Below are 12625 nucleotides of genomic sequence, written 5' to 3' on the forward strand. Positions count from 1 at the left end.
CCTGAAAATCCGCGATACGCAGGATGCCTCCCAGACCCAAGCTGGCACCAGTGCCAACTCGGGCTGGTTTGATAGTGCCAACGGAGTCCCACAATCTGCCACCAAGGACGGGGGCTGGTGAGTTTTGTTTCAGAGGGAAAGGCCCGTTGTTTATGTTTGGGGCCTGTGCCCCGGAGTGGCCGGGCTGGCTCCTGAAAAATCCGCGATACGCAGGATGCCTCCCAGACCCAAGCTGGCACCAGTGCCAACTCGGGCTGGTTTGATAGTGCCAACGGAGTCCCACAATCTGCCACCAAGGACCGGGGCTGGTGAGTTTTGTTTCAGAGGGAAAGGCCCGTTGTTTATGTTTGGGGGCCTGTGCCCGGAGTGGCCGGCTGGCTCCTGAAAATCCCGCGATACGCAGGGATGCCTCCCAGACCCAAGCTGGCACCAGTGCCAACTCGGGCTGGTTTGATAGTGCCAACGGAGTCCCACAATCTGCCACCAAGGACCGGGGCTGGTGACTTTTGTTTCAGAGGGAAAGGCCCGTTGTTTATGTTTGGGGCCTGTGCCCCGGAGTGGCCGGCTGGCTCCTGAAAATCCGCGCGATCACGCAGGATGCCTCCCAGACCCAAGCTGGCACCAGTGCCAACTCGGGCTGGTTTGATAGTGCCAACGGAGTCCCACAATCTGCCACCAAGGACCCGGGGTTGGTGACTTTTGTTTCAGAGGGAAAGGCCCGTTGTTTATGTTTGGGGGCCTGTGCCCCGGAGTGGCCGGCTGGCTCCTGAAAATCCGCGATACGCAGGATGCCTCCCAGACCCAAGCTGGCACCAGTGCCAACTCGGGCTGGTTTGATAGTGCCAACGGAGTCCCACAATCTGCCACCAAGGACCGGGGCTGGTGAGTTTTGTTTCAGAGGGAAAGGCCCGTTGTTTATGTTTGGGGGCCTGTGCCCCGAGTGGCCGGGCTGGCTCCTGAAAATCCGCGATACGCAGGATGCCTCCCAGACCCAAGCTGGCACCAGTGCCAACTCGGGCTGGTTTGATAGTGCCAACGGAGTCCCACAATCTGCCACCAAGGACCGGGGCTGGTGAGTTTTGTTTCAGAGGGAAAGGTTGTTTTGTTTATGTTTGGGGGCCTGTGCCCCGGAGTGGCCGGCTGGCTCCTGAAAATCCGCGATACGCAGGATGCCTCCCAGACCCAAGCTGGCACCAGTGCCAACTCGGGCTGGTTTGATAGTGCCAACGGAGTCCCACAATCTGCCACCAAGGACCGGGGCTGGTGACTTTTTTGTTTCAGAGGGAAAGGCCCGTTGTTTATGTTTGGGGCCTGTGCCCCGAGTGGCCGGGCTGGCTCCTGAAAATCAGCGACACGCAGGATGCCTCCCAGACCCAAGCTGGCACCAGAGCAAACTCGGGCTGGTTTGATAGTGCCAACGGAGTCCCACAATCTGCCACCAAGGACCGGGGCTGGTGAGTTTTGTTTCAGAGGGAAAGGCCCGTTGTTTATGTTTGGGGCCTGTGCCCGGAGTGGCCGGGCTGGCTCCTGAAAATCCGCGATACGCAGGATGCCTCCCAGACCCAAGCTGGCACCAGTGCCAACTCGGGCTGGTTTGATAGTGCCAACGGAGTCCCACAATCTGCCACCAAGGACGGGGCTGGTGAGTTTTGTTTCAGAGGGAAAGGCCCGTTGTTTATGTTTGGGGCCTAGGCCCGGAGTGGCCGGGGCTGGCTCCTGAAAATCCGCATGACACGCAGGATGCCTCCCAGACCCAAGCTGGCACCAGTGCCAACTCGGGCTGGTTTGATAGTGCCAACGGAGTCCCACAATCTGCCACCAAGGACCGGGGCTGGTGACTTTTGTTTCAGAGGGAAAGGCCCGTTGTTTATGTTTGGGGGCCTGTGCCCCGGAGTGGCCGGCTGGCTCCTGAAAATCCAAGATACGCAGGATGCCTCCCAGACCCAAGCTGGCACCAGTGCCAACTCGGGCTGGTTTGATGGTGCCAACGGAGTCCCACAATCTGCCACCAAGGACCGGGGCTGGTGACTTTTGTTTCAGAGGGAAAGGCCCGTTGTTTATGTTTGGGGGCCTAGGCCCGGAGTGGCCGGGCTGGCTCCTGAAAAATCGCGATACGCAGGATGCCTCCCAGACCCAAGCTGGCACCAGTGCCAACTCGGGCTGGTTTGATAGTGCCAACGGAGTCCCACAATCTGCCATCAAGGACGGGGGGCTGGTGAGTTTTGTTTCAGAGGGAAAGGCCCGTTGTTTATGTTTGGGGCCTGTGCCCCGGAGTGGCCGGCTGGCTCCTGAAAATCCGCGTTACGCAGGATGCCTCCCAGACCCAAGCTGGCACCAGTGCCAACTCGGGCTGGTTTGATGGTGCCAACGGAGTCCCACAATCTGCCACCAAGGACGGGGGCTGGTGACTTTTGTTTCAGAGGGAAAGGCCCGTTGTTTATGTTTGGGGGCCTGTGCCCGGAGTGGCCGGCTGGCTCCTGAAAATCCCGATGACACGCAGGATGCCTCCCAGACCCAAGCTGGCACCAGAGCAAACTCGGGGCTGGATTGATAGTGCCAACGGAGTCCCACAATCTGCCATCAAGGACCGGGGCTGGTGACTTTTGTTTCAGAGGGAAAGGCCCGTTGTTTATGTTTGGGGGCCTGTGCCCCGGAGTGGCCGGCTGGCTCCTGAAAATCCAGCGACACGCAGGATGCCTCCCAGACCCAAGCTGGCACCAGTGCCAACTCGGGCTGGTTTGATAGTGCCAACGGAGTCCCACAATCTGCCACCAAGGACCGGGGCTGGTGACTTTTGTTTCAGAGGGAAAGGCCCGTTGTTTATGTTTGGGGCCATAGGCCCGGAGTGGCGGCTGGCTCCTGAAAATCCGCGATACGCAGGATGCCTCCCAGACCCAAGCTGGCACCAGTGCCAACTCGGGCTGGTTTGATAGTGCCAACGGAGTCCCACAATCTGCCATCAAGGACCAGGGGCTGGTGACTTTTGTTTCAGAGGGAAAGGCCCGTTGTTTATGTTTGGGGCCATAGGCCCGGAGTGGCCGGGCTGGCTCCTGAAAATCAGCGACACGCAGGATGCCTCCCAGACCCAAGCTGGCACCAGTGCCAACTCGGGCTGGTTTGATAGTGCCAACGGAGTCCCACAATCTGCCACCAAGGACCGGGGCTGGTGACTTTTGTTTCAGAGGGAAAGGCCCGTTGTTTATGTTTGGGGGCCTGTGCCCCGGAGTGGCCGGGCTGGCTCCTGAAAATCCAAGACACGCAGGATGCCTCCCAGACCCAAGCTGGCACCAGTGCCAACTCGGGCTGGTTTGATGGTGCCAACGGAGTCCCACAATCTGCCACCAAGGACCGGGGCTGGTGACTTTTGTTTCAGAGGGAAAGGCCCGTTGTTTATGTTTGGGGGCCTAGGCCCCGAGTGGGCGGCTGGCTCCTGAAAATCGGGCGATACGCAGGATGCCTCCCAGACCCAAGCTGGCACCAGTGCCAACTCGGGCTGGTTTGATAGTGCCAACGGAGTCCCACAATCTGCCATCAAGGACCGGGGCTGGTGACTTTTGTTTCAGAGGAAAGGCCCGTTGTTTATGTTTGGGGGCCTGTGCCCCGGAGTGGCCGGGCTGGCTCCTGAAAATCGGGCGATCACGCAGGATGCCTCCCAGACCCAAGCTGGCACCAGTGCCAACTCGGGCTGGTTTGATAGTGCCAACGGAGTCCCACAATCTGCCACCAAGGACCAGGGCTGGTGACTTTTGTTTCAGAGGGAAAGGCCCGTTGTTTATGTTTGGGGGCCTGTGCCCCGGAGTGGCCGGCTGGCTCCTGAAAATCCGCGATACGCAGGATGCCTCCCAGACCCAAGCTGGCACCAGTGCCAACTCGGGCTGGTTTGATGGTGCCAACGGAGTCCCACAATCTGCCATCAAGGACCGGGGCTGATGACTTTTTGTTTCAGAGGAAAGGCCCGTTGTTTATGTTTGGGGCCATAGGCCGGAGTGGCCCGGCTGGCTCCTGAAAATCCGCGATACGCAGGATGCCTCCCAGACCCAAGCTGGCACCAGTGCCAACTCGGGCTGGTTTGATGGTGCCAACGGATTCCCACAATCTGCCATCAAGGACCGGGGCTGGTGACTTTTGTTTCAGAGGGAAAGGCCCGTTGTTTATGTTTGGGGGCCATAGGCCCGAGTGGCGGCTGGCTCCTGAAAATCCGCGATACGCAGGATGCCTCCCAGACCCAAGCTGGCACCAGTGCCAACTCGGGCTGGTTTGATAGTGCCAACGGAGTCCCACAATCTGCCACCAAGGACCAGGGCTGGTGACTTTTGTTTCAGAGGGAAAGGCCCGTTGTTTTATGTTTGGGGCCATAGGCCCGGAGTGGCGGCTGGCTCCTGAAAATCCGCGATACGAGGATGCCTCCCAGACCCAAGCTGGCACCAGAGCAAACTCGGGCTGGATTGATAGGGCCAACGGAGTCCCACAATCTGCCATCAAGGACCGGGGCTGGTGACTTTTGTTTCAGAGGGAAAGGCCCGTTGTTTATGTTTGGGGCCATAGGCCCGGAGTGGCCGGCTGGCTCCTGAAAATCCGCGATACGCAGGATGCCTCCCCAGACCCAAGCTGGCACCAGTGCCAACTCGGGCTGGTTTGATAGTGCCAACGGAGTCCCACAATCTCCCATCAAGGACCGGAGCTGATGACTATTCTTTCAGAGGAAAGGCCCGTTGTTTATGTTTGGGGGCCTGTGCCCCGAGTGGCCGGCTGGCTCCTGAAAATCCGCGATACGCAGGATGCCTCCCAGACCCAAGCTGGCACCAGTGCCAACTCGGGCTGGTTTGATAGTGCTAACGGAGTCCCACAATCTGCTACCAAGGCCCACGGCTGGTGCGTTTTGTTTCAGAGGGAAAGGCCCGTTGTTTATGTTTGGGGGCCTGTGCCCCGGAGTGGCCGGCTGGCTCCTGAAAATCCGCGATACGCAGGATGGCTCCCAGAGCCAAGCTGGCACCAGAGCAAACTCGGGCCGGATTGATAGTGCCAGCAGAGTCCCACAATCTGCCATCAAGGACCGGGGCTGGTGACTTTTGTTTCAGAGGGAAAGGCCCGTTGTTTATGTTTGGGGGCCATAGGCCGAGTGGCCGGCTGGCTCCTGAAAATCCGCGATACGCAGGATGCCTCCCAGACCCAAGCTGGCACCAGTGCCAACTCGGGCTTGTTTTACATTATAAAGTGACTGCTTCAATCTGGAGATGGAAATTTGGGCGAGGGCGAAGTATAAACTCCCATAGGGCTTTGTTGCCTGTTCCTTGAATGGTTTCTGCAAGCTTCCATTGCAAATTTGACAAACCTTGAGTTTTTTAACTTCAGTTTTGCTCAGTGTTTTTACCCTGCTTTATCTCCTGTGGTCCAGATGACACATTTACACATCTTTAGGAAATTCAGTGGGGTGCTCTTCAAACGACATGTGACTTTGCACCACTGGTGGCAGATACTTGATGGTTTTACCTCAATCTATAGTTTTTTAATATTGATATAGAAAGTGCTTTTCTGTGAAATGTCTACTTTGGTTAGATCATGCAAATTTAGTGCTGGCTGGTACTTTCCTAAGATGAAGAGTAAGAATAACTCAGGAATGTTTCATCATATGTCTCTGCGCTGGTCGGAGAGGATGAGAGGGTGAGAGCATAAAAGGGTAAGAGAGCAAAAAGGGGTAAGCAAGTAAAAGGGCAAGAGAGCGAAGTTCCCATTACAATACAATAAATCTTCTTCTGTGTTGAATATTCTAATTCTCACTAACCAATCTAGTACAATACACAAATCCTATAGCATTTATATACAGCCTATAAGAATCATTACATCACCATACTGTGTTACATTTTAAATCCTAAAAACTCCTCTTTGGACCCCTTCTGCCAAGCTGGTAGGGTCTGCTCTGACCCTTGGGCCTGTCTGCAAGCAGAGGGTGTTGTTCCATCAAAAGGGGATCGCCTTCAGCTGGCCACACCATTGTTTTCCTGTTGTTCAGTAACTAAGCTATCTCAAAGCTTTCTTTCATTTCAATCTCACTTATGGTTTCTATATTCTCAAACTCTTTTACCAGGCAATCATATTTGTAAGGCTTTCCTGTTTCATCTTCCCCAACATCTCTCCCATTCTGATGAACAACTAAGATATTAGACACCGTCTTACTCATAATTCTTTGCACAAACTGAAGTATACAGGGTACTGCTACTAAAACTACAATTATCACTATTAGAATAATCAAGCCTATTTTACAGAGTTCCTTTAGGCAAGGTGCAGAAGCTCCAACCATCAAACAGTCTAGCCAAGATGGGTCACCTATTGTAACTTGGTTAGCTAAATCCTTTTGGTTCTGTAGCTGTTTATGAATGGAAGCAGAATGACCAGATGAGTTCGTACAACATAAGCAAGCAGCGCTGTTGTTGGATGAGGCGCGGAGTGATATCGCTGGTGCAGAGGTTGTATCAGCCGCGCATGCCTGAGTTCCGTCACTGCGTCGGCGTGGGGAGCCGACGGTGGCGCTTTACTGCGCCTTTTTCGATAGTTTTACAACAGTCGTGCTTTACAGCACGTTTTACGACAGTCGCGCTTTACGACGCATTTTACGACAGTTGCGCTTTACGACATGTTTACGACAGTTTCATGACAGTCGCGTTTTACGACACCTTTTACGACAGTCGTTATTTATAGCTCTTTACGACAGTTTTGCGACAGCCGTGTTTTACAGCACTTTTAACAACAGTTGCACTTGACATACAAGATGGCGGCGCCCAGGGGAATGACGCGACGAGGGAAAAAGATGGCGGGTGCCGCCCCAATCACGTGATGCTGGACAAAGATGGCGGCTTTCTGGGCCGGGTTTTTTTTTCGGTTTGTGGCAGATTTTGCACGCCTTCCGTGGGTCCCCCGTGGCCGGGATGCTATTCCGGTTCGCCTGCGCCTGGCGGCGTTGCGAGAAAGGAGCTCGTGGAGTGCGGGGTGGGTGTCATGGATTCGATCAGGCACTTGCTAGGATGGCTATGCCCTGGGGGGCGTGTCAGTTCGCTGACGTCATACGGGGGGGCGTCTCTGTGCTTGCAGTGTGCTGGGGCAGGCGGCAGGGGGCGCTGTAGCTGCAGTGTGCCGGGGCAGGCGGCAGGGGGCGCTGTAGCTGCAGTGTGCCGGGGCAGGCGGCAGGGGGCACTCCGCTGGCTAACAGGGGATGGGGCTGCTGCGGGGGGCAGCAGTGCAGTGGCACATGCATGGGGGCTGCAGGGGAGCGGTTTGTGTGTGGGGCTGGCTGTGGGTGCTGGCAGCTGGGGTGGGCGTCCCTATACTGTATACAGGAAAAAGAATAAAAATTCTATCTCCCGTGCAGCAGTAGAAAATTTCAGACTCCTGGGGAGTAAATGGCTTGTTTTGTTTTTTCAATTTTTTTCTGTTAATCCCAGGGAGCCTGAAAGTTTCTACTGCTCGTTTTTTAATCTAAAGCTAGAAAGGAAAACAAAGAAGTAGGGAGAAAAGAGAGAAAAGAAAGGATTGAGAAAAACAGAGGGAGAGAAGGGAGTTTTTATTTACACTCCAGCAAAATACATGGAAACTGTGTACAAATGCAGGTGCAGATAGATACAATCCATAGACACACTGGTAAAAGTCTAATTGACATATGGAGCAATACAGGGAAATGCAGCAGCTGCTGCAAATACAGAGCAATGCAGGGCAATGCAGAGCAATACAACACAAAACACACATTAACACAAGATGATAACCTTTTCCTATTTTCATTACACGTTGCTTTATTGTCACAGGAAACCCAAAACAACAAAAGCACACAGAAAACAATGCTCATCTACCACTAACACCCCCTTCAGATCACACACAAACTCACCATCGCTCTCATCACAACTAAATTACACCCCAGCAATCGTTGCTCCTCAGGAACGCGGTTCCCGGAGCCTCCAAAAAATCCTCCTGCCTGACAAAAACCCCGGTCCCTGGGCCGCCCGCGCCCCAACTTTGGCGATGAACGCCGCCTCGCAGACCGACCGGGACCGAGGGAAACCCAGCGCGAGAGGCCTGGGGGTCTCCAGGGTATGTGGGGAGGGGTCTCTGCGGAATTTGGGGCTCAGGGGAGCCGACAGAAGAGCGGGACCCCAGGGCTCGCACCAACCGCCTCTACCGGGGAGGGGGCGCCCACATAACGGGGGGAGGCGCCCCCTCGTAGCCCCCTCCTCATGGGGAGGGGCCCCCCCAGCAGCGCCCCCTGCAGGGGCACGCGCAGCCGCCCGGCGCGGGGGGCGAGGGCGGGGAGCCCCCTCCCCAGTCGGGGCGGCGCCGCTTGGGGGGCTGGTGGCAGCAGCGGGGGGGGTCGCGACGCGGCATGTCGCGACAGGGGCGGAGCGGGGCGCGGTGGGAAGGCTCGGGCCAGGCACGGGCGGCGTGCCGGCGGCGCTGCGCCGTGTCGCGACAGAGCCAGCGGCGGCAGCAGCAGCGCGACGCTTCCGTCGTGGTCCGGGCGCCTCCGGGGGGCTCTGGGCTCCAGGGGCGGGGGTCCCGTGAGGGTCTGGGGGCGGCCGGGGGGTCCCAGGGGGGCGCCGCGCTCCAGAGATGGGGGGTCTGGGGGGGATCTGGGGGGTCTAGGAGGGGGCTGAGTGGGATCTGGGGAATCCCAGAGGGGTCTGGGGGCGTCCGGGGGGTCCCAGTGGGATCTCGGGGGGTCCCACGGGGGTCTGGGGGCGTCCAGCAGGGCCCGGGGGGGCTCCGGGTTCCAGAGCTGGGGTGTCCGTGGGGGCCTGGGGGGGCCCAGGACGGCCGCGGGCAGCTCGGGGCTCCAGGGTCGGGGGTCCCACGGGGGGCGGGGGGGGTCCCAGAGGGGTCTGGGGGGGTCCGGGGGGGCCCTGCGGGGCTCCAGGCTCCAGACCTGGGGGGCTCGGGAGGGTCTGGGGGTCCGGGGGCTCAGGAGCCCCAAAAGGGGTCTGGGGCGGCCCAGGGGGAGCCGGAGGGAGCCGGGGGGTCCCAGGGGGTCTCGGTTCGCCAGAACTTGGGGGCTCGAGGGGGTCTGGGGGCGCGGGGGTCTCTGGTTTGGGGGGGTCCCGCGGGGGGAGGGTCTGGGCTGAAGGCCGGGGGGGCGATGGGGGTCCAGCCTTCATCCCCCTCCTCATCCTCCTCCTCCGCCTGCTGGGGAGGGGGCTGGGGGCATCTCCAGAAGGGGGGGGGCGGCAGCAGGAGCCCCCCGGGACCAGCCCAGGTCTGGGGGAGCCCCCCGGGGGCCTCATCCTCCTCATCCTCAGCCGAGCTCCACGAGAAAGGGTTCTGGGGGTGAGGGGGGGGTCAGTAAAACCCCCGGGGCATCCCCCAAAAACAGGGTGGGACCCCCGGGACACCCCCAAAAACAGAGTGAGCCCCCCAAATCCAGGGTGGGACCCCCAAAAACAGGGTGGACCCCCCCCAAAAACAGGGTGACCCCGGGCAGAGTGAGCCCCCCCCCGGTGGGTGATGGGATGCCCTGGGACACCCCCAAAACCAGAGTGGAACCGCCCAAAAACCAGGGTGGGACCCCCCCGGGGTGGGACCCCCTCCCACCCCCAAAATGGGACCCCCCAGACTCACCTCCCGAAAACCTCTCGGATGCCCTGGGACACCTCCGAAAATGGGGCCAAAAAGCAGGGGGGGTGGGGGGGCAGCTGCACCCCAAATTCCAGGGGAGCATGGCAGCTGCAGGAGGGGGGATTTTTGAGGCAATTTTGGAACATTTTGGGCAATTTTGGGGCATTTTGGAGTATTTAGGGGGCTCTTTTGGAATATTTTGGAGGCACTTTTGAAGTCCTTCTGGGCCATTTTTGGGGGCACTTTTGGATCCCTTTTGGGGCACATTTGGAATATTTTTGGGGCACTTTTCGAGATTTTCAGGGTCATGTTTGAAGCCCTTCTAGGATATTTTTGGAGCATTGTGGGGGCACTTTTGGAGTATTTAGGGGCACTTTTGAAGCCCTTTTAGGACATTTTTGGAGGTTTTTTAGGGGCACTTTTGGATCCCTTTTAGGGCGGTTTTGAAGCCCTTTTGGGGCACTTTTCAAGATTTTCTGGGACACTTTTGAAGCACTTTTCGGGCAGTTCTGGAGTTTTTTTGGGGCACTTTTGGGGCATTTTGGGGCACTCACCGTGTGGCCAACGTGAAGTGGGCTGGGGGTCCCAGCAGGAGGGTCCCCCACCTCCCACCCCCCCAAAGTGACCGCTCGTCCTGGGGGTCCCGGCCTCGCCTCTTCCCGTGGGGTCCCTGCTGGAGACAACAACTGATTTGGGGTAAAAATGGGTAAAAATAGTTTGGGGTAAAAACAAAGGTCAAAACATTTCGGGGTAAAATCAAAGGTAAAAATATTTTGGGGTGAAAACGAAGGTGTAAATGTTTTGGGGTGAAAACGAAGGTGCAAATATTTTGGGGTAAAATCAAAGGTAAAAGTATTTTGGGGCAAAAGTATTTTGGGGTAAAATCGAAGGTGTAAGTACTTTGGGGTAAAAACAATAGTAGAAATATGTTGGGGTGAAAAGCTCCCTCCCCTCGGGTCGCGGGCAGTACCTGAGGGCTGGGCCGGGGTCCGGTGGGCCAGGAACACCCCCAGGTCCGGGGGTCCCCGCCGGTGATGCCTCCTGAGCACGGCCACGAGGCCGCGGCGCCGCTCGCTGACCAAATCCCGCGCCGCAAACACCCCCAGCCCCGCCAGCAGCGAGGCCAGCCCCGCCACCAGCTCCCTCAGCGCCTCGCCCGGGACCCCGCCGAGCTGCGCCCCTCCCCAGCCCGGGGCGCCGGGCAGGCGCCGTCCCGGGCGGGGCCGGGGTCAGCAGGCGGCGGACGCCCAGCGATTTGACCTCGTGGTTGAAGAGGCCGCGGTGGCACAGGCGGCGCTGGGTGATCACCACGGGCTTGGGGGGCCCAGGGGGCTGCACAGAGCGAGGGGGGCTGCAGCCGGCGGTGGGGGGGCCCAGGGTGGGCGGGAGCCCCCACGGGGGCGGCCTGGGGCCGGCGGGCGGCGTCTGCGCTCGGCGCTTGGTCTTGAGCCGCTTGGGTCTGCCTTGTGTGGCGGGCTTGGGTTTGGGGCCCGGGCTGGGGAGGGCGCGGCGGGCTCGCGGCGGCACCTCACGGTGCCGGGGGGGGTGGCTCATGGCGGAAAAGCTGGGAAAAGAGAGAGGGCTTTGAGGAGTTTCACACACAACTCAGGGTCGCCGTCATCCCCGCCACGGAACCACTTGGTAATCACAGGACCGCCTGTTTCCCCCTCGGAATCCCCCAATTCCACCTCAGGATCCCCAGTTCCCCCTCAGAGTCCCCCAGTTCCACCCCAGGACCCCCCATTTCCCCTCAGAGCCTCCTATTCCCCTCAGGACCCCCCATTCCCCCCTCAGAGTCCCCCAGTTCCACCTCAGGACCCCCCCATTTCCCCTCAGAGTCCCCCAGTTCCACCTCAGGACCCCCCATTCCCCTCAAGGACCCCCTGGGTACCCCTAGGACCCACAGTTCCCCTCACGACCCCCCATTTTCCCCTCAGATACCGCCCAATATCCCCAGGCCCCCCTGAACGGCCCAGAGCCCACTACAACCCCCATTTTCCCCTCAGATCTTCCCCGAGCCCCTCCATTCCTTTCCAAGACTCATATTCCCCCCCCAGGACCACAAATCCTCCCCAAATCCCCCCATTTTTCCCCAGTTTCGCCTCAATTTCCGTACCTGCCGCGGGGCCACGCTCCCTCGCGCGCCGGCGGCCGTTGGGCTCGAATTCTCACGCGCTGCGCTCCGATTGGCCCGCGGGGCGAAGCCTCGGCTGCTGATTGGCTGAGGGCGCGGAGGCGGGAAAAGGCGGTGCGCCGGGGGAGGGGCGGGGCCTCCGTGAGGGGAAGAAGGGACGAGTCTGAGGGGAGTTGGGGACAAAGGGTGGAAATGCGGGGAAAAAGGGGAAATTAGGCAAAAAAATGGAGGAAACAGGGGAGGAATGGCGTGCAGTGAGGGGTAGTTTTGGAAATTTGAGGGAAATTTGGGGGAGAACTGCGGGGAAATGGCCGTAGTGGGGTAAAGTGGGGAACAGAGAGAATGGGGAATAATGGGGGGAAATGGTGATAAAGGGGGAAAATGGGGATGGTGAGGGAAAATGGGGGGAAATTGTGGGATAGTGAGGGAAAATGGGACGTGGTGGACTAAAATTGGGAATAACGAGGGAAAGTTGTGAGAAAATTTGTCATAAAACTGAAGGAAAATAGGAGAAATTGTGGAGAAAGGGGAGCAAATTGGGTAGAATGGGGGGATTTGGAGAGAATGGGGGAAATCGGGAGAAAGGAGGGGGAAACAGGATAAAACGTGGGGTATTTTGGATAATGGGGGAAACTGGGGATAATGGGGGTAAAATGGGGGGAAATGGGATAAAATGGGGGGAAATGGGATAAAATGGGGGGAAACGGATAATGGGGTAAAATGGGGGGAAACAGGATAACGGGATAAAATGGGGGAAATTTGGGATAATGGGGTAAAATAGGGGGAAAGTGGGGATCATGGGATAAAACAGAGGGAAATTTTAAGGAAAAAGGGGGGAATTTTGAGGAAAAAGGGGGGAATTTTAAGGAAAACGGGGGAAAATTCGGGATAACGGGGGCA

At 58.1% G+C, this 12625-nt stretch overlaps 1 pseudogene; it reads right to left on the reverse strand.

Annotated features, from left to right (window-relative positions):
- Positions 1-8217: 8217 nt before the first annotated feature.
- LOC115916035 lies at positions 8218-12185 on the reverse strand (annotated as a pseudogene).
- Between the last annotated feature and the right edge of the window lie 440 nt (positions 12186-12625).

This window comes from Camarhynchus parvulus, unplaced genomic scaffold (genome assembly GCF_901933205.1).
Source record: "Camarhynchus parvulus unplaced genomic scaffold, STF_HiC, whole genome shotgun sequence".
Classification (NCBI taxonomy): domain Eukaryota; kingdom Metazoa; phylum Chordata; class Aves; order Passeriformes; family Thraupidae; genus Camarhynchus; species Camarhynchus parvulus.